A 21942-nucleotide genomic window follows, 5' to 3' on the forward strand; every position below is an offset into this window, starting at 1 on the left:
AGGATGATTCCTTACTCTAAGGAGAAAACGCATACAATTCTTTCTTTGGGCCACTTTGGGAGATGAGTTCACTGTTTTAGGCCATCAATTTTACATTTATATTTGGCGGGGCTAATATAATGGAATAAAGTCCCCCAGAAATCTCGGATGACTTTTGAAGTCTACCTTTTATGATTCTACATGACTGGAATAATAGAAGCAATTTTGAAAATAATTAAAAGATATTTGGATATTCTGTAGAGTAAGTGATGGGCATTACAGGTCTTGGAGTATAACAGGATTCTAATTCTGGCTAGGCTATTTACTTCCTGTGTGGCCTTGGGAACATTAGTAGACTTCTACTAATTAGAATTAGTAGAATTCTAAGCCTTGAATTTCTTCTTTTGGAAAATGATAATGTAGTGGTTACTCCATATAGTAATTGTAAGCTTTTTGTTGTTGTTGTTTTTTTTGAGACAGAGTCTCACTCTGTTGCCCAGGCTGGAGTGCAGTGGCGCAATCTTGGCTCACTGCAGCCTCTGTCTCCCTGGTTCAAGTGATTCTCATGCCTCAGCCTCCCGAGTAGCTGGGACTACAAGCGTGTGCCACCACGCCTGGGTAAGTTTTTTTGTACTTTTATTAGAGACGGAGTTTTGCCATGTTGGCCAGTCTGGTCTCGAACTCCTATCCTTAGGTTATCCACCTGCCTCGGCCTCCCAAAGTGCTGAGATTACAGGTGTGAGCCACTACACCTGGCCAGTAATTGTAAATTTTAAACGAGATTGTGAACATGAAGTATGTAGTATGCATCTTAATATTTTGTAGGCAGTATCCATCAATTTGTTACCAAAAACCAGGGGTTTGGTCTAAGTTCTCCTGCTTTCCACACAGAAAGCCAATTATGAGACAACGAGAATTCTCAGGGAACAAAGGCTTTATTTAATTGGGTGCCGCGCAGCTGGGGAGATACAAGATCAATCTCAAATCCATTTCCCTGATCTACTAAAACTGGGAGTTTATGTAGTGGGGGAGGAATATAACTATATGTAGGTAAACAGGAATTCGGGCTAAGGAACAGGAGTTGGTCAACAGGAAGCAGGTGGTTGGATAGGCAATCATGATGAGTGAGGGGTATGGTGTCTCATTGTCCCGATACTGTGATCTGGTAAGTTTCACTTCCCTGATACTATGTAGGGGGCATGAGGGTTGGTTTCCTGAGAAAGGAACTCAGACAAGACAAATGTAATTTTTTTTTGTTTTAAGACTGGGAGGGTAAATTTCTATGTTTATCCAAAAGAAACCATAAACTTCAGTTCAATGGGATCATTGAGCCAGTTTCAAATTTATGAGGACTGCTCATATTAATAACCGTAGCTGTGATGTATTCAGAGTACTTAGTAATGTGCTGCACTGGACAACAGAGCTCTCTGTGGGTCACTGTTGACATTTTGAACTTTGATCTCTTATAACAGTCTGCTTCTCGTGGGGTCACACAGTAAGGTTAGTTAAAAGAAAGTCAAAAGACTATATCACTTAAAGTTTTCTTAGATATCGAAGCAAATAATTAAATGAAATACCAACAAACTCTCTTGTATAAAAACAACTTGGCTTCAGTGCTTTCATATCCCATGCTAAATTGCGTTTGAGGTCATTCCTGAATAACATGAGCTTAGAGATACCTGTTTTATCAGGTCCTCTTCTCTATTTTAGAAAACAAGAACAGTAACAACGACAAAAACTCAAGAAACAGGAATGCAAGCTCTACATTTTGTTAAACTAAAGACATTTCTTACTCATAACAATCAGATATAAAAAAGTGCTGCCACAGGGGCAAGAATGATGCTGAGAAGGTCTTTAATGGCTACAAATATTGGATTAAGCTGACTGAGCAGTTCTTACACCGAGAAGCAAAACAACAACCTTTTGTTTCAATAAACAGGTATGTGTTTCAGGCTGAAAGTTTCATATGATTTTTTTTTCCCATGGGTACCAGGGAAGGAAGAGTAAGTGCATTGGAAATGTGGCGTGGAAGGAGATCCTATATTATATGTAGGACTACAGCTCTAAATCTGTTTTTAATGGGAAGAAATAAAGTTAAGGCATCCTGGACATTCAGACAATCCTATATTATAACCCAGGGAGAATTCTTGCTAGTTTGTAATATTACTTTAGTTCCTGTCTAATAAGAATGTGAAAAATGCTGATACAGAAAGATTTCTTTGCATTCAAAGACAAGTTATTATCAAAAAAGGAGCCAGTGCAAATATACTACACAGAGAAAGGAAGGAAAAGGCAAGACTGAAACATATGCAAAAATAAATGGACAAAGAAAACTCATGGAAAAATTTGTCAGTGATCCAGTAAACTGTGATTAAATATACCAGTGTGACTGGGCACAACTCAATGAAACCATCAAAAATTCATGGCAGAGAAACAAAAGCCTAGGGAGATATGGTGCCACCACAGGCGTAGAAATATCCTGAGAAACAGGAGCCAGGAAATACTTAGAGGATAAAAATAAAATAATCATAGGAAGTTAACATTGACAGTGACACAGTGACATATATGAAAAGAAATATTATGGAAATATAATGACAGTCATGAAGGGCAAGATTGAAAAACATGAGTGGAAAGGAATGGAAATGAGCAAATTTCAAAGGGTTTGAAATAAACAAGTATGTATGGAAGACAAATGATCCTATATTAAATATAATTAATGTCCCTGAAGAAATAAACCTAACAATTGGAAGGGAAAATAAACATTTAACAATGTATTTCAAGGAGAAATTTCACAAATAAAAGACTTGAATTCATAGGTCTTTGAATTCAAATGATATATTCATAGAATATATCAAATGATTGATATATTCATAGAATATATCAAATGATTGATATATTCATAGGTCTTTTGAATTCAAATGATATATTATGTCCTAGGGAAAAAATTCATGCAGAACGATTAACAGATAAGTCTGGTGATGATTTTGTCAAATACTAAGAAAATTATTTTTAGTATCCAGGCAAAGTGAGTATAACACCAGGGGGGAAATAACAGTGCAAGCTATTGTTTTTAAAATACATGTTCCATGTAGGATGTGGAGTAATGTCCCTAAATTTCTCAGCAAAAATGACTAAAAATGTTATGCACACCTAAATCGCCATTCAAATATGAAGGATATATGTATAAAGTATTTTTTTTTTTTTTTTTGCTGTCTATAAACTTTCTTTTTTTTTTTGAGTTTTTTTTTATTATTATACTTAGGTTTTAGGGTGCATGTGCGCAATGTGCAGGTTAGTTACATATGTATAAATGTGCCATGCTGGTGCACTGCACCCACTAACTTGTCATCTAGCATTAGGTATATCTCCCAATGCTATCCCTCCCCCCTACCCCCACCCCAGAACAGTCCCCAGAGTGTGATGTTCCCCTTCCGGTGTCCATGTGTTCTCATTGTTCAATTCCCACCTATGAGTGAGAATATGCGGTGTTTGGTTTTTTGTTCTTGTGATAGTTTACTGAGAATGATGATTTCCAATTTCATCCATGTCCCTACAAAGGACATGAACTCATCATTTTTTATGGCTGCATAGTATTCCATGGTGTATATGTGCCACATTTTCTTAATCCAGTCTATCATTGTTGGAAATTTGGGTTGGTTCCAAGTCTTTGCTATTGTGAATAATGCCGCAGTAAACATACGTGTGCATGTGTCTTTATAGCAGCATGATTTATAGTCCTTTGGGTATGCAGCCAAAAAACACATGAAAAAATGCTCACCATCACTGGCCATCAGAGAAATGCAAATCAAAACCACAATGAGATACCATCTCACACCAGTTAGAATGGCGATCATTAAAAAGTCAGGAAACAACAAGTGCTGGAGAGGATGTGGAGAAATAGGAACACTTTTACACTGTTGGTGGGACTCTAAACTAGTTCAACCCTTGTGGAAGTCAGTGTGGCGATTCCTCAGGGATCTAGAACTAGAAATTCCATTTGACCCAGGCATCCCAGTACTGGGTATGTGTAAAGTTTTTACATGTGCGAGAAATTAAAGGAATGGAATATCCATAGGCTCTTTTTGAAGAAAACTGTTCCTTGGCCAAAGAGGAGAAAACTGAATAAACAATGATGAAAGGACTGGTAGCCAGCCTTGAATTCATGTCCTGAAAGGGAGAGATGGAAACAAATATGTGAATTATTCTTATTGAACAGAATTTAAATGTCTTCTATGATGACAGTGTAAAAATAATATAACTAATAAAGAAAGTGAGAGAAGGAAGAATTAGAAGAGGTATGATATATGAGTAGATTTTCTCCATTCTTCATAGCCAGGGATTAAAATATATGACTTACAATTGATTCATCAAGTAGCCAAGCTATAAATATGCTTGGAGGTACAAAGTAAATACTGGAACAACTAAGAAAGAATAATACAAAATTGAATAGTGAAAAAGGGAGAAAAGAGGTGGGAAAAAGTGGAAACATGCAAATTTTATTATTGTTCACAATAAAAAGCCAATAAATATGCCATACCATTCCTGGGCACCCACCTCCATTCTGCCCCTACTTCCTACCTGTAATAAAACCCAAACCCAGCTTTGTTCCTGCCAGTCAGTCAGACCAGCTTGAACTTGCCTTACAATTCCCAGAAAGTCCAGTTGTAGGAGTAAAAAAATCTTTTCATATTATTTTGGTGTATGCAGCATCATGGGTCCCAATATACTTCTAATATTTTTAAGTGTTTCTGAATATTGAACATTACTAACTATAATGATTACACAATTATGTTTTATTTTCCATATTAACTACTTATTCAAGGGTTCATTCTTCTGTTCTTTTAACTGGATATTTACATTGCATCCATTGGTTTCCTTATATATTGTAGAATCTTCATTGTCTTTATTAATGAGGACTTAGAATGAATACTATTGACAGCTGAAGTAAGTATCATCAGAATAAGTATAATTTCTTCCTACAGTAATGAATTCAGATTATAGTCGTAGAAATCTTCATTCTGATTGTTGGGAAGGAGAGGGTTGCATGAGATTTTCTAATTGTCAATTTTCTGTAGGATGTTGAGGAAGTTTACTTTCTTGGTGCAGGCTGTGCATATACCATTGTGTCCAGAATTAATCTGGGCCTCTGTTTGATTTTATCTGCAGCCCAAACAACCTGTTTGGCAAACTTCATGTCCATTTGCCACCTTACTGCCCAAGGGCAAAAGCTATTGGCAGCTATGCTGAAATCTGATACAACTGGTTTGCAGTTCTTTCACAGCCACCCTACTGACAAAATCAAATTCTGCTTGTACTTTTGTATCCCAATTACTCTGTTCCTAAAATGATTATAAGATTTTTGTTTAATAACTCACTATTTAGAAAGTCCTTTTGATCACTGAGTGGATTCAAGTTCCTACGTTTTCATGGGTTTCTTTTAATTCTCTTCTATCTACCTTATATTTCCAGAAATTCTTCTGTGTTATACTTGCTAATGACTTATGTCTGAGCTCTTTATTAGGGCTATGGATGTGTTTGTACTTTTATTTTCCTTCTGGCAGTCCAATGATATTTTTAGGAAAAAGAAGAGATAACAGCCTATCAGATTCCTCGAATTGTAAATTCTGACCTTTGCTCTTGTCTTATTGTTTTATCCCTTAAGTTTGCCTAGGTCTGATCTGTTCCTAGGCTCAACTTTTCTTAACTAGGCTCTATTTTTTCAAGACATATTTCTATTTATTAGCTTTTATGCAACTATGCTTTGGACACTTTTTCCTCTTGCATAATTTTCATAATCTATAAGGATACCATCTATCTGAGTCATGCCATAACATTTGTGTCCAAGTTCTGAATAACTATCTTTCTCCCAGTTGACAAGATGCTTATCATTGAAATAAATTTGATCATAATCTTATGATGTCTAAATATACTCAGTTTTTTGATAATTGAGTTGACTTTCAAATTGAAGCAGTGTAGCAGAACAACAAAGTCATAGCAACTGACCATAGTGGATTATATAACTATAACTTTTCTTCTAAAACTAATTATCAAACACAAAATTTTATTTACTTAACTCTTATACAATAAACATGTCTATTTTAATTCAACACATTTTTCTCCATTTTCACACACCCAAGATCCAGCCTAAAGGATGAAATATGATCTAGGTTCTTATTAGGAAAGGAAGCAGAAGTGAAGGTATAAGTCAAGGTCAGTCTCACAAGAGGCTTCTGAGTTAGGGATACTTGAGACAAAACAGGACACAAATTAAGAGAGTAGCTAAAATCAAGAAGCAAAGGGACTGCAATATCTCAAATATGGATCTCAGAAAGCTCAGCACAGATATGAATAGACAGCATGTGGACAGTTGGCAGTGGGATAGCCCTTTTCATTAGGCACCAAAGACATACTGTTACTTTTATCAGAATAAAGGGACATTATTAAAACAAATAAAAATATATTATCTCTAAATCCCATAGGCTAATTGCATAAATGACACCTGGAAAAATTTCTCAGGTCCCTAGAACTTTATTGTGTTTTTATTTTAGGGGACAAGAAAGGAGATGGCAATATAGTTGTCTTGAATCTCCATAGACTAATGGGAGGAAGAAATTAATAGGACATGTGACTGTTATGATACACATTTTTTTTTCCTGATGCATCTTTGCTCTTTTTAATTCTTCTCACAGATTTGTGCTCTGGAAAATATAAAATGCAAATGTAACGTGCTTGTCTCATGGTAAACATGCCCACTAAATGGTGTCCTGACTATGACCTCATTTTGGTGGTATCATCACTACCATCATCCCTCACTTTTTGGCCCTGGTTATTTTGGGAGGATCCTGGGAGATCTTCAAAGGGATGTTCATGGTTTTTAGAAGCACTCATCTAGACACTGACAGTTTTTAAGTTTTTAGGTAACACTTCAGAATAACACATTTCTTTCTGAATCTGAAAACCTTCATTTCGTTATGAAAGTACAAAATGCAGTATTGCCACTAGAGAAACAGCTTAAAATGACTTTGGTCATAATCATTTCATTTTACTACTAGTTAATGAGATGTAGTATTGATTGTGTAGAACACTACGCCAGTAGACAGAAAACCGTTGCACCAAAATATGCCTTACTCATTGCCTTCAAAACGTTATCCTCACTTAAATTTCCTCTTCTTTCTTCCTAAAATTATGATTCTGATTTTGCTAAGAGATTATATAGAATTATAATTATTCATTATTTACAAAATAGAAGATGGAGAATGAAGGGAAAACAGCAATTATAAAATAAGTAGGTATGGGTCCAATGGGGTTTATAAAGGTTAAAGTAGAAAAATGTAATTTGAAAATGCGATGTTTTAAAAAGGTGTTTTAGTGAAATGTTCATCTCTTAAGCGATTAAATGAAAAAAAAATCCATTATATTAAACCTTCAAATTATTTTTAATACATTTGGCTTTAGCTACATTTTGGATACAACTGTCACTTTTTATAAGCTATTTTCCGCTCCTGAAGGCCTCTACTTTGTTGCTTTATTATAAACTATGATTCTTGGTCAATAAATGAGTGATATGATTGAGTTTATAAATTAACATTTATTTTGTTGGAAAGCAGGTTTTGATTTTTAAATTTCATAGGTAAAAGTGACAATGGTGTTTCCACAGAATGATTTCTATTGTCTAAGAACTGTAGTTTCTTTGCTTGGTAATCCTTCATATATAGGTGATTTGAGTATAGAAGAAAATTAAATGAGAAGTTGAGATGAGTAGAAATTAATGACTGGTACATATACACCATGGAATACTTTGTAGTCACAAAAAAAAACAAAACAAAAAACAACAAAAAAACATGCTCCTTGCAACAACATGGATGCTTCTGGGGGCCATTATCATAAGTGAATTAATGCAGAAACAGAAAACCAAATACTGCATGCTCTCACTCATAAGTGGGACCTAAACATTGGATCCACATGGACACAAAGGTGGCAACAACCAATACTGGATACTACAAAAAGGGGTGAAGGAGGAAGGAAGATGTGGCCTAAAAAAACTACCTGTTAAGTACTAAAGTCACTTTCTGAGTGACTAGATCAATTGTACCCCAAACCTTGGTGTCACGCAATATACCAATGTAAAAAACATGCATATGTACCCCCTGAATCTAAAATCAAATTTGAAATTAAAAAAGAAACCACTCTTTGCTTAGGTTTAGCTATTTTTGCAAAGATTTTATATAATATTATATATGACTGATAAAGCTTATTCTTATTTATTTTATTTAATACATACTTATTGTATATTTGAAACGTAGATATTAAGGGAAAAAATTATACTTTTATTTAACCAGAAATTACTTTTATTACTATTTTGTGACTCTCCTCCCTTTGTTTTGTTAACTTCGTCTCATTCTGCTTCTGCCTCTTTCTTGTTCTCAGTGTACATTTACATTTATAGCACTGAGACCACACTGAATTAAGATGGCAATTTTAAATAAATATAATTTTAATAATGTGATATCTATTCATTATATGAATGTACTATAATTTACCTAGATGCTTTTATTGTTGGACTTTCAGAATGTTTCATATTTAATCATGAGTTTTTACATCATTGGTACATGTTGCTCTGTGTTGAAAGCCTAAGGATCCCACTATGGCGACATGCAAGATTGAACTTTTTTAGGGCTCTTGATGCAAGCTGTGAAATTTTACTGTAAACCTTGCACATTAGTTTCTGCTTTCATCAATAAATTAAGACAGCACACACTTCCCAGAGATTATATCAAGACAGCATATTTTCATTTTTTTTCTCTTTGTAATATGGCTAGGAAAAAAGAACACCCAATGATTTATTTTTTCAATTTTTTTGAATGTTAGTGAAAATGACTATTTCCTCATATAGTCAACATTTATTTTTATCATATGTTAAATAATATCAAATATTTCCATTAAAGTAAAAAGTAAAGTTTTGATTATCGTTTTATAGATGCTTGATTTGCATATTGTGACATTTGCCTATTTGTTACTGCACTACTTTAAAAAGTCTCAAGTTTAACAGTGCAACTGGTAATCCTGTCACTGTACGTGTGCATATATACACATATATACGTATGTATAAATAACATATGTAATATGCATATATACATATATGTATATATATATTACATATATTATATACATATATGTATAATTATATACATATATACATATGTGTATATACACATATATGTACATATATACATATGTGTATATACACATATATGTACATATATACATATACATATATGTATATAATTATATTACATATATTATATATGCAATATGTATAGATATACATATATGTATATACACATAAACATGCATATGTATATATGTATACATACATTACATATATAATGTATATATACATACATATGTATATATGTATACATACATTACATATTTAATGTATGTATACATACATTAGATATTACATATTTATGTAGTGTATATACATATATAATTATTAATTATATATGTATATACACATATTACATATATAATGTATATACATATATTTGTAATATGTAATATGCAATGTATATTACATATGTAATATGCATATTACATATATAATGTATGTATACATATATATACACATACATGTATACACATATGTACAAAATGTTTGTGTGTTTCTGTTTCCTTCAGATTATTGTTTGTACTTGAATTTCTAGATTATTTTAATGGATAGAAATGAGAATTTTTTGGTAGTAAAATTTACATACTTTCTTGAAGATTTTTTGCCTACCTCTAGTTTAGAAAATCTTTCCTCACTGCAAGATTATGTGCATCTACTTTTGTTTAATTTGTACATTTATGTTTTAATTTTCACATTTCCATTTTTAATCCATCTGAACTTAAATGTTTTTAAAATGCTTTTTCCTATGTGAGTAATGAATTGTCCTCAAATCTTTATATGGATCATTTCTACTGAGTTACAATTTCACTTTTACCAAATACAGTATCTAGAACTTTGTAGATGCTCTAAACCTTAGAACATCTTTTAATCTAAACCATTTTATTGATATCTCTGTCTAGTACTAAGCCCTATGGAGGAAAGTTCTAGAAAATCACAGCCTTCTAGTGTCTTGGCTTCTCATCTACCTGATGACAACCAAGCTGAACACATCACTGTTCTGCTATAAGAATGCAAAACCACACTGTGATACTTATTCTGAACATGATCTTCCCTTCTTCCACATTCCCTGGCAGCCTTGGTACCAGTAGCCTTGTATCTATTTTTAACTTCTCTTTCCAGCCAAATAATCACATACATTTTCAGGATTTTCTGGTATTTCCCCATCTACCAAATATTTGAACCCATAACACAGATTTGAACGGATAACCAATAAGTTGTTCTAAGAACACCACTCATTCTAGCATGGGCTTCCAAAATTACTTCGTTTGCAACAATTTTGCTCCTGTAGTTATTCTCTTTTGTCTGCTGTTATCTTTCTCTCTCTCTTTCCTACTTCATTATCATAATACCAGTAACATAACCAGTTGTTTCATAGTTATAAAAGTAACAAGCAAACAACAAAATAACCTATTCAACTCATATTTTATTGCAGTTATTGCTACATATTGGTACTCCATTTTTCTCAAAAAACAAACAAAAAATCTAAAAGTATGGATTATATTCACTGTTCTTTATAAGTCATCACTTAAAGTCTCTCCTCAGCTAACTCCATCTGGGACTCTGTCCAGCAACTCTCCTGAACTGCTAGTCAAGACATATCAGATTGTCATGGTTCTCTTACTATCTTACTTGACTTCTGAGCAACATTAATTATCATTGACAATTCCTCTTTAAGACACTTTATTTTTTACTTTTTAAACTTTTTTAATGTTTATGGATACACAGTAGGTGAATATATTTGGGGTAAATGAGATATTCTGATACAGGCATAGCATGTGTAGTAATCAGATTAGGGTAAATGCGGTATCCATCATCTCAAGCATTCATCATTTCTTTGTGTTATGAAGATTCCAACTGTACTCCTTCAGTTATTCTAAAAATGTACAACAAGTTATTGTTGACTATAGTCAACCCATTGTACTATCAAATACTGAAACTTATTCATTGTACCTAAGTATATTTTTGTACCCATTAATCTTTCTCATTTCCTCCCCCTTCCCACTGCCCCCCTGAGGCTCTGGTAACCATCATTCTACTATCTCCCTGAGTTTAGTTGTTTGAATGTTTAGCTCCTACAAATGAGTGAGAACATGCAAAGTTTGTCCTTTTGTGTGTGGCTTATTTCACTTAACAAAATGTTCTCCAGTTCCACCCATGTTGCAAATGACATGATCTCATTTCTTTTTTCTTTTGGCTGAATAGTACTCTATTGTGTTTATATAGATTTAGGGCTACAAGTACAGTTTTGTTACATGAAAATACTGTGTAGTAGTGAAGGCTGAACTTTTGGTGTAGCCATCGCCTGAATAGTGTACATTGTATCCACTAAATAATTTCTTATCCCTCAACCACCTCCCACCCTGCCACTCTCCAGTTTTTTATCCCACATTCTATACACCAGTGTGAATTTCTTCTTGATTTCTTCCTACTCAATGTCCTCTCTCAATTTCTTCTAATGTCTCCTTTCTATTACTTGATCTCTAAATATGGAAATTCTCCAGGCTCTCTCCTTGGCCTCTTTTCTTCTACTACTCTGGTTATGATTATTTAGTTATATGGTATTAAGCATGCTCCCAGCTATCCTTCTCTGTATCATGGTTCTGAAATATTTATATCTTGCCATAAATTCCTTGCAGAAGTCTGAACACATTTATTCAATAATTGCCTTCCTTGGTTCTCCCTGGAGCTGATTAATAGTTACCTTAAATTTTACATATTCTAAACAATATTCTGGTGTCTTCCTAACCAAGTTCTCTCTCTCTCTCTCTTTTTATTTTATTTATTTACTTATTTATTTATTTTTTTGGAGACAGATTCTTACTCTGTCACCCATGCTGGAGTGCAATGGCGTGATCTTGGCTCACTGCAATCTCTGCCTCCCGGGTTCAAGTGATTCTCCTGCCTCAGCCTCCTGAGTAGCTGGGATTACAGGTGCGCACCACCATGCCTGGCTAAGTTTTGTATTTTTAGTAGAGATGGATTTCACCATGTTGGTCAGTCTGGTCTTGAACTCCTGACCTTGTGATCAACCCACTTCAGCCTCCCAAAGTGCTGGGATTACAGGCGTGAGCCACCATGCCCGACCAAGTTCTTTCATTTCTTAATCTGCACTATCTCAGTAAGTGACACTACCCTCCACTTAGTTGCACCAACTGATTCCTTTCTTCTTCTTACAACTTATGAAGAGCCAACCCATTAGAATTCTTGTTGACCTTACTGAACCATTTTCTACACACATTCTCTTTTTAAATGTAAATCAGATCTTTTTATTACCCTGGTACAATATTGCAGCTAATACTGAAAAAACTAACTAGGCAAATCTCAATTGTGGAACATTTTACAAATAAAAACAAATTTCTCTTGGAGTAAAGAAGAAAATGAATGGGATAGAATGATTCACTGAACTTGCAAAAACTATTCACATAGTAATATAGCTTCATTTTACTTTTTGTATCTATCTTTTACTTTTCTATCATCTTGCTTTAGACTTATTTTTATTGCTTTTTTCAGGATATTGATATCAATCCTTCAGTACATTGTGACTAAGAATATTTTTTGAAACAATTGCTAATCATATATTAAGATTCTTTCCTCTTAGTAATCAGGAAACAAACTTTTGATTTATTACAATGTCTGTTTCTGAATTTATTAGTTGTAAGTAATATAGAGTCACATAAACCTGCTTAATAATTTATAAGCCAGCTTAATAATTTTCTTATTAGAGAATTATTATAAGAACATGGGAGTAGCTCAGAAAACAGGGTATTTTTGCAGCTTTGCATCAAAGGTAGTTAAGCCTAGACATTAGATTGTACCAAAACCAAATAATTTTTCTTGCTTTCTTGCTATGCTAGGTCTAGGTCTCTCTCTTTCTCTCTCTCTCTCTCTCTCTTTCCCTCCCTCCCTCTCTCCTCCCTCCCTCCCACCCACATCTCGTGTTTTTGTTCTGAAGATATGTGGATTTGCACCTCTGCTTTGTAATGCACAGTTGCTTTATTTTCCCTCCATTTCTGCAGACTGACTTTTCTTGCCTCCCGATGCAAAAAGCAGAAATCATTGTATAGACAATCTTGACAGCAGTTTCAAGCTATAAAGACCAAACAGACAGTAGCTAGCATCTTTCAGTTCTGATTTCAATCTGAAGCAGAGGAGAATCTGTTTGGTCCTGCATGAATCAGCTGTTCAACTCTTGAGTAATCAACCATGGCAAACAAAGTGGGATAACTGGCCTGTTGCCCACTTAGTAAGATCAGGATCTCTGAGATAGAGTTTGGGGCTGGCTAAGAGATAATAGGCACCTCTAATTTCTCCTAAACAGAATGCAACTGAAATAAAAGTACCTTGCATTTATCTAAAAATAAATGGTAATCAAACACACAAATACATTCAACAACATGAGACAATAAACCAATTCAAATAAAAATAATAACAAAAGCAACAATTCCTAATTTCCATTGAGGAAAATTTAGCAATATCTATCAAAATGTAAAACTACCATCCTTTGATAAATATTTAATTTGTAGGAAATTATCCTACAGATATATTTTTATTTGGACAAGTGCCCATTTTGTACATATTAATTAACATACTGATGCGAGATAATTGGCAGGAAACAACCTAAATGTCATCAGTAAGCATCTGGTTAAATAACTTACAGTACAACCATAAAATTGTTTATTAAACAATCAAGAAAAGTGATGAGGTAGAAGTACGTGAATTGATGTGAAAATTTCTCCAAAGTATATATTATTAAGAGAAAAATGGGAAGAAAGCTCTGTAAATATTATGGCTCCATTTCTGTAGAAAAAAATTCACTCATGAGAAATGAGTTCCTTGAAAGAGCTAAACAGTAGTGACATAATGATAAAATAGCACCCACCACATTAATGCCTTCAAAAAAGGTATATCAGATCTTTACTTTCTGTCACCTGGGTGAAAATATTTCATGGATGTAAGAGCTTCTTCTGTCATTTTCTGATTGTTGTAAGTACAGTACAAAATAATATTAATACTTCAAACTTAATTTTGATAGAAAAACATAAAACTCATGCCCACAGTGCACAAGTGGGCATGGCCAGTGTTTCTCTGTTCATTTTCCCTCCAGGAAGACAACTACAAACAGGTTCTTGATTTTCAACCCAAATTGCTTTTCCTTCCAAACCCCAACTTCACAATGTCCATGTTAGTCAAGTTCTCTAAGAACTTTTCTTGGACTCTCTTTACTTGTCCAGGTAAATAAAAGGTAAAGTGATGATGGTGGTACCGTGGCTTTTTTACTCCTATAGTTCTGTGAGCAGGAGTGTCGCAGCTCTGTTACTCCAGCCACCCACAGTTTGGCGAGCAGGAGCATTACAGCTCCTTCACTCTCGCAGTGCAGTGAGTTCCAGTTCTTGTCTTGCAACCAAGAGGAATAACGTACATGAACATCAGAGAGGGGTAAGGCAGAGTAGCATTCACTGAGTGAAAGAGAAGTTCTCAACAGCAAGAAGGGACCTGAAAGTGGGTAGGAGTAGCCATGTGTGAGGCTGAGTCCAGGGTTTTTATGGGCTTAGAATGGGGGAGTGCGTGCTGACTGGTTTATGGGTGAGCTTGAAAAAGGCACTATTCAATTGGTTGAAAGGTATCATTCAGAAAGAACCAATTGAGAGAGAGTAGATAAGACGGGAATGGAAATTCTCACTGCAGTCTGTGGATTCTATCTGGAACTTGTGGAAAACTGATAGCTTGGTTTTCAGGCTTTAGTTGGATTGAAGGTCGAGTTTTACCAGGGACCCATCCCCGTCTGCCTAGGAATTTGTCGTCTCTTGTTGCTATCAGTGGGGTGGTATGGAGAGATATTCTAATGCCTCTATTTAAATTAATTCTTTCTATTATACTGCCTTTTGACTTTTCCCTAGAACTCATGATACAGCTATTGATTTTTTTTAAATCACAAAATATTTCTTAGCCTCTTAGCATGATCAGCATATATGGCCTGCTCTATTTTTCTCAGTCTTTAATGCCTGTCTTATATAATAGTTTTAAAAATTACAACAGTAAACATACACCACACAAGCACATACCTTTATATGCTTATATATAGATGAGATATTTCTGGGAGGATGATAAGGAAATTAGAATTCGTGTTTATCTCAGAAAGGTGTGTGAAACTGGAGTATTCTTTATGTATTATTTTGATCTTTAAAAACTTTCCCAAGCATGGTGGTGCACACCTATAATTTCAGCCCCTCGGAAGCCTGAGGTAAATGACTTTACTCCAGTTGTTCAAGACCAGCCTGGGCAACATAGCAAGATCCCATTTCAAGAAAAAAAGAAAATAAAGCATTAATATTAACATACCCTTCTCGATTACAAATTAAATTAAATTGTACTAAATTATAGTTCAGTGTCCCAAACACTACAGTTGAATTAGTTTTCATACTTATCAATATAACCAGCTTGTGATTAAAAAAATACCTTCAAAAGTATGATGTAAATCTATAGAGAATTGCCAAAACATAAGCTATATGGTCCTTTACACAAACACACACACAAACACATGCACACACACACACGCACAGAGTTCTGCTTGAGTTCTTTTACTTAACAAAAGTTAAATAGGGGTCTTTTACTTAAATAGGGGTCTGATTGTTCTAGCTAGCTAGGACTTCCAGTACTATGATGAATAACAGTGCTGAAAATGAGCATTCTTGTCATGTTCCAGGTCTAAGAGAAAAGGCTTTCCATTTTTCCCCATTCAATGTGATGGGATCAGTCATATATAGTTAGCTATGGGTCAGTCACATATAGTTTTTTTATTATGCTGACATATGTTCCTTCTATACCCAGTTTTCTGAGGGTTTTTATCATGAAGTGATATTGAAGGTAATCAAATGCTGTTTCAGCATCCATTAATATGGTCGTATGGTTTTGTCCTTTGTTATGTAGATATGACATATCACATTGATTGATTTGCAAATGCTGAACCATGTTTGCATCCAAGGGATAAATTCCACTTGGTAATAATGAGTGATCATTTTAATGTATTGTCAAATTTGGTTTGCTGGTATTTTGTTGGGAATTTTTACATCAATAGTCATCAGAAATATTTGCCTGTAGTTTTCTTTTTTAAATGTGTCTTTGTCTTGTTTTGGTATCAGGGCAATACTGGCATCATAGAATGAGTTTGGAAGTATTTCCTCCTGTATTTCTCTGAACAGGCTGAGTAGGATTGTTATTAGTTCTTAATGTTTAGTAAAATTTAGCAGTGAAGCCATATGGTTGGGGCTTTTCTTTGCTGGTAGACTGTTCACTATGGCTTGGATCTTGTTACTTGTTACTGGTCTGTTCAGGTTTTGGATTTCAACATGGTTCAAACTTGGTAGGTTGTATGTGTCTAGGAACTAATCCATTTATGCTAGATTTTCCAATATATTGGCAGATGATTGTTCATAGTACCCACTAATGATCCTTTTAATTTCTGTCATATCAGTTGTAATGTCTCCTTTTTCATTTCTGAGTTTGTTTTTTGGGTCTTCTTTCTCTTCTTATTTTAGCTAATCTGGCTAAAGTTTTGCTCATTTTGTTTCTATTCAAAAACCCAACCTTTTGTTTCATAGTTGTTTTCTACTGTTTTCTTCATTTCAAATTCATTTGTTTCTGCTCTGATCCTTTTCATTTCTTTTCTTCTCCTAACTTTGGGTTTGGTTTGCTCTTGCTTTTTCTCATTCTTTAAAATACATCATTGGTTTATTTGTTTGAAATTTTGCTTCTTTTTTTTTTCTTTATTATTATTATTATACTTTAAGTTTTAGGGTACATGTGCACAACGTGCAGGTTTGTTACATATGTATACTTTTTTGATGTAGGCCCTGATAGCTATAACTTTCTGTCTTAGTACTTCTTTCCCTGTATCCCATAGATTCTGATATGTTGTGTTTCCCTTATCATTTGTTTCAAGAAGTTTTTAAATTTCCTTCTGACTTTCTTCATTGACCCACTGGTCATTCAGGAGCATATTGTTTAGTATCCATGTGTTTGTATAGTTCCCAAAATTCCTCTTGTTATTAATTTCTAGTTTTATTTGTTTATGATCAGAGAAGATGTTTGATATTATTTCAGTTGTTTTGAATGTTGTAAGACTTGTTTTTTGACATATGTTCTATCCTTGAGAATGATTTATGTGTTGAGGGGAAGAATGTGTATTCTGCAGCCATTGGATAAAATGTTCTGAATTTTATTAGGTCCATTTGTTACATAGTGCAGATTAAGTTGGATGTTTCTTTGCTGATTTTCTGCTGGGGAGACTTGTCCAGTGCTGCAAGTGGGATGTTGAACTGTGTAACTTTTATTGTATTTGAGTCTATCTCTTGTCTTAGCTTTGATAATATTTCCTTTATATATCTAAATGTTCTAGTGTTAGGTGCATATACATTTGCAATCAATATATCCTCCTGCTGAACTGACCCCTTTATCATTATATAATGATACTCTTTGTCCTCTTTTACATTTTTTTCTCTTGAAATCTATTTTGTCTGTTAAAAATATAGCTACTCTGGCTCTTTTTTTGGTTTCCATTGGCATGGAATATCTGTTTCTATGCCTTTATTTTCAGTCAATGTGTTTCTTTACAGGTAAAATGTGTGTCTTGTAGGCAACAGATTATTGTATCTTGTCTTTTCATCCATTCAGCTACTCTATGTCTTTTGATGGAAAAGTCTAGTCGATTTACATTCAATGTTATTATTGATTGGTTGGGACTTACTCCCTCCATTTTGTTATTTATTTTCTGGCTGTTTTGTGGTCTTATCTCTCTTTTTTCTTTCCTTCGTGTCTTCCTTTTAGTAAAGGTGATTTTCTATGGTGGCATGCTTTAATTTCTTGCTTTTTATTTTTTGTGTATACTCTGTATGTTTTTTTGATTTGAGCTTACCATAAGACTTATGAATACTATCTTATAGCCCATTATTTTAAACTGATGACAACTTAACATTGATGGAATAAACAAGCAAACAAACACACAAAAATAAAACTAATAAAAACTCTACACTTTAACTTCATTCTCCCACAGTTTCACATTTTGTTGTTTCGCTTTATATCTTGTACTGTTTATGTCTTGAAAAGTTGCTGTAGCTATTATTTTTGATTCGTTCATCATTTAGTCTTTCTACTTAAGACAAGAGTAGTTTACACAGCACCATTATATGTGCTAGTATCCTGTATTTTCTTTGTGCTCCCTCTTCCCAGTGTGTTTTGTACCTTCAGATGATTTCTTATTGCTTACTTACATTCTTTACTTTCAGTTGCAATAATTCCCTAGCGTTTCTTGTAGGACAGGTCTGGTTTTGATGAAATTTCTCAGCTTTTGTTTTTCTGGGAAGATCATTATTTCTTTTTCATAATTTAAGGATATTTTTACCAGATATACTACTATAGGGTAAAAGGTTTTTTCTTTCTTCACTTTAAATATGTCATGACACTCTCTCCTGGCCTGTAAGGTTTCCACTGAAAAGTGTGTGGTCAATTGTATGGAGCTCCATTGTATGTTATTTGTTTCTTTTCAATTGATGCTTTTAGGATCCTTACTAGATATGTGACCTTTGAGAATTTGATTATTAAATGACATGAGGTAGTCTTTGAGTTTAATCTGCTTGGTGTTCTACAACCTTGTACTTGAATTCTGATATCTTTCTCTAGGTTTGGGGAGTTCTCAGATATTATCCATTTGTTAAACTTTCTACCCTCATCTCTTTCTCTACCTCCTCTTTAAGGCTAATAACTCTTAGATTTGCCCTTTTGAGGCTATTTTCTATATCTTGTAGTTGTACCTCATTGTTTTTTATTCATTTTCTTTTGGTCTTCTCTGACCGTGTATTGTCATATAGCCTGTCTTCAAGCTGACTAATTTTTTCTTTTGCTTGATCAATTCTGCTATTAAGGGACTCGTATTCTTAAGCATCTCAGTTGCATTTTTCAACTCTAGATTTTATGCTTGATTCTATTTAATTATTTAAATCTCTTTGTTAAATTTATCTGATAGAATTCTGTGTTATCTTGAATTTCTTTGAATTTTCTCAATACAGCTATTTTGAATTCTCACATATCTCTGTTTCTCCAGGACTGGTCCCTGGTGCTCTATTTAGCTTATTTGCTGAGGTCATGTTTTCCTAGATGGGGTTGATGCTTGTAGATGTTTGTTGGTGTTAGGGCATTGACGAGTTAGGTATTTATTGTAGTATTTACAGTCTGGGCTTCCTTGTGCCTGTCCTTGTTGAGAAGGCTTCCCATGTGTTTGAATGGACTTGTGCCCCAAGCTTGACAACACTGGATTTGCAGACTCTTAGAGGTACTGACTTGGTGGGAAGAAATCTATGAGTTATCTGGAATAAACTCTTTCTTTTATCTTACTGTCTCTCAGACAAATGGAGTGTTTCTCTCTATGCTGAGCCACCCGGAACTAGGAGGGTGCCCTATTGTACTATGGCTGGGCTGATATCCAATATGCAAGACAAAGTCCTCTTCACTCTTCACTCTAGTCTCCTTAAGCAGAAGGAAGTGGTTGCATGTGTTGCGGAGGGAATCACTGCCTGGGGTTAGGGGAAGGATGGCAAGCACTCTGTTAGCCATGCCAGCTGGTACCTCCCTAGGTCACTTGCCACCCTAGTCTACTGGCTCTAAGTGCACCCTAGCACTAGGAGTTGCAGTTCTTGTGTCCAAGGCATGCCTTTACAGTTTATCTAGGACCCCAAAGCACTTTGGACCATCGTGGCAAGGCCTACTGAGAAACTCAAATTCTGACTGCTGGGTAGCTGATTCTCTTCTGACTATGGCTGGTCCAACTGCTCCTTCCATGCACAGGCACTGGCTGAGCCTAGCATGGCTTTATTCTCCTCTATGACACGGCAGCACTAAGTCCAGTGTAAAGCCCCCCAGTCACTACATGATATGGTTCCCTTATATGGTTTGGCTGTGTCATCTTGAATTCCTGCATGTTGTGGGAGGAACCCACTGGGAAGTAATTTAATCATGGGGTCAAGTCTTTCCTGTGCTGTTTTCATGATAGTGAATAAGTCTCACGAGCTTTGATGGTTTTAAAAAGAGGAATTCCCCTGCATAAGCTCTCTCTTTGTCTGCTGCCATCCATGTAAGACATGACTTGCTCTTCCTTACCTTCCGTGATGATTGTGAGGCTTCCCCAGCCATATGGAACTGTTAAGTCCAGTTAAACCTCTTTGTTTTTTAAATTGCCCAGTCTCACGTATGTCTTCATCAGCAGCGTGAAAACAGGCGAATACACTTGCCCTTCTCAAAGTGCACAGACTCTCTGTGCTGTCCTGCTGCTTCTGGGGAATGGTGAAGAGGTGGTGTCAGTGATTCAAGACAATCTCTCCTACCGTCTTCAATACCTCTTTCAATGATATGAAGTTAACACCAGGTACTGTGATGCTTACCTGATTTTTGGTTCTTGTGACAGTGTTTTTCTGTGTGCATATAGTTGTTAAAATGTGGTGTCCCAGCGAGGGAAATGAAGGTGTAGGCTTTTATTCTGCCATCTTGCTCCACCCCCTCAGCATTCCTATTTCTTGCTCTTTCTCTTTTTTTTTAATTGGACTAATTACAAAAGCTTGTTTTCATGTGTTACTCATGTGCTTTAAAAAAAATGTTCCAGAGTTTTCCTGTCCATAATCATACTGTGAGTCAACCTTGGGCACAGCTACCAAAATTGAAAAGTCTTTGAGGTGGAATGCATAGAAATAGATTTTAGGGTTCTGAGGAGTTTGCCTAAGGGCTGCCTAGGGGAGGTGGAGACTGAGGGAGAGGCTAAGAAAATGAGATTCTTGGCCCCCGCTCCATTTCAGCCAGAACACCCAGTTTTTATGTTTATCAAAGTGCCACATGAGATGTTACTTAAAAATAAACCATGGAGGTGGAGCTGCTGTTAGAAACAATGCTTTGAAATTCACTAACCCAGAATAAGGACGGTGTTGGTCTCCACTTTTTTTTTTCTCTGACCACTCCTGGGGGCCAGGTTTATTTCTTGGCTTTTCACCTGGAGGTGGAAATCAATGCAGTGAATGCACTCCAAGGAAAGCACCTAGGATGGTGAAGGTACTGAAAACTAGAGAGATTGGTTAGTAAAGCCAGGCTTGGAGAGGCTTAATTATTTGAAGGCCTCTCAGGTGAGTAGATTAGTTCTTCATAGCACTGGAGTCAGGACTAAAACCCGGGGTAAATGGAGATTTCAGAGTTGTCCAAAGATAAAATGGGTTGCCTCGGGAAGTAGTAGGATCCCCATAACTGGAGATGTGTAGGCAGAAACTCTTTGTCTGTGATGTTTGTGGCAGATATTTCAACAACAGATGAGGGTTTGACTAGAGAACCTCCAAGGATCTCTAAACACAAATATTGTTTAGTTCCTATGATTCAGAATATATGTTGGACACTGGAAATATATAAATGATTGAGAGACATTTTTTCCACTCTCAATGAAAAAGCAAATAAGATACATAAACAAGTAAACTTTTAAATTTTAAATATTGCTCTGAGGACAAGAGAATATGGTGATGTGATAAAGAGTAACTGGAAGTGGGGACATTTTTAGATAAGAATTCAAGGAAGCACCCTCTGAAGAGATATCTTATCTGAGGCCTGAGGGTGAGAAGGAGCCATTTATGCAAAAATATTCTGGGCAGAGAGAACAGAACATAGTAATAGCATAGAAAGCTGTTGCAGAATTTAAAACAGGATAATTCTGTGATCTGATTTAGGATTTACAATGATTTTTTTTTAAAAAAAGAATTACACACCAAAAC

The 21942-nt window shown here is 35.1% G+C and overlaps 1 long non-coding RNA gene across 1 annotated transcript in view; it reads left to right on the forward strand.

Moving 5' to 3' along the window:
• Window positions 1-21942, forward strand: part of LOC129049888 (uncharacterized) — a 602992-nt gene that overhangs the window by 515938 nt on the left and 65112 nt on the right. The window contains exons 6-7 of the long non-coding RNA XR_008513264.2: window positions 460-597; window positions 1690-1918. This is a non-coding gene — a long non-coding RNA (uncharacterized LOC129049888). The remainder of the gene's footprint in view (window positions 1-459; window positions 598-1689; window positions 1919-21942) is intronic.

The sequence above is a fragment of the Pongo abelii genome, chromosome 15 (assembly GCF_028885655.2).
Source record: "Pongo abelii isolate AG06213 chromosome 15, NHGRI_mPonAbe1-v2.0_pri, whole genome shotgun sequence".
Taxonomy (NCBI): Eukaryota; Metazoa; Chordata; class Mammalia; order Primates; family Hominidae; genus Pongo; species Pongo abelii.